Raw genomic sequence first — 1403 nt, 5'->3', positions numbered from 1 at the left:
CCCCCAGAGAAGAGCTGTAACTCTCCTCCCAACTCCTCCCAACTCTCCTCCCAACTCCTCCCAATTCCTCACTTTTCCTTTAAAAGCCCCCTACTGTTACCACTGAGGGTCGAACTCCCCTGCCCTGTGTGGTGGAAGGAGCTTGTCCTCAGCTAGCTGATAATAAATCCTCTTGCAGTTTGCATCAGGTGTGTTTTTCTTTCGAGTCATTGGAGTGCAGCCCAGCTCATCCCGGGACTTGGGCAGAGGCCTGGCTTCGGGGGTCTTACACCACATGGGATTTCCCACCCTTGATCACGAATTGAGAAAATGCCTTACAGCTGGACCTCATGGAAGCTTTTCCTCAAGGCAGGCTCCTTTCTCTGTGATGACTGCAACCTGTGTCAAGTTGACACACAAAACCATCCAGTATAATGGCTAATTTGGGTTGTCAACTTGATGGAATTCTGAAACATGCTGCAAACAAACCTCTGGGGATGTCAGTGAGGGGTTTCCTAGATTAGGTAGACTGAGGTCGGAAGATCCATTCTACATGTGGGTAGGACTATCTCATGGGCTGGGCTCCTGCTGTGAATAGAAAGAGCAGGCTAAGCACAAGCATCCCTTTCTCCCCAGTTTCTGGTGCCACGTGACCAGCCGCTGCTGCTCCTGCCGCCATGCCTTCTCCTAAAGAGATACACTGTATCCCCTTTGAATTTCAAGCCAAGATAAACCCTTCCTTGAGATGCTTTTCTCAGGGTACTTTTGTTGCAGCAAGAAGAAACTCAATTTGGCCTCATTAATTAGTGATGATAAATAAGAATAAAACCATAACTGCCACTTGTTAAGCACTTCAGGCTTTCCTCACTTCAGAACAAGAGATTGAAGCTAGGAAAACTAGGTAGATTGCTGGGCACCCACAAAACTCTGAAGACAGTAAGGATATCACTGTTCTCTATGTGGTGGTTTGAATGGGAATGCCCCCCCCCCCCATAGCCTCATGTGTTTGGATGCTTGGTCCATAGAGAGCTGTACAATTAGGAGGTGTGGCCTACTTGGAGGAAGTGTGTCACTGTGGGGGTGGGCTTTGAGGTCTCATATGCTCAAGCTATATCCAGTGTGACACAGTCTCCTGCTGCCTGTGGATCAAGATGTAGAACTCTTGGCTCTTCCAGTCTCTCTGCATACTGCCACACTTCCTGCCATGATGATAATGGACTGAACCTCTGAAACTGTAAACTGTTCCCGATTGTTTTCCCTTATAAGAGTTGCCTTGGTCATGCGGTTGCTTCATAGCAATGAAACTCCAACTAAGACACTATCCTACAGTATCCTTAATTTAAAAAATTTTATTATTGTACGTGTGGGTGCACACTTGTTATGGCACATGTGTGATGGTTAGAGGGCAACTTTCAGAGTTCGGT

This window comes from Mus caroli, chromosome 15 (genome assembly GCF_900094665.2).
Source record: "Mus caroli chromosome 15, CAROLI_EIJ_v1.1, whole genome shotgun sequence".
NCBI classification, from domain to species: Eukaryota; Metazoa; Chordata; class Mammalia; order Rodentia; family Muridae; genus Mus; species Mus caroli.
The sequence above is the reverse complement of the archived record's forward strand: the minus strand, read 5'-3'. Positions refer to the sequence as shown.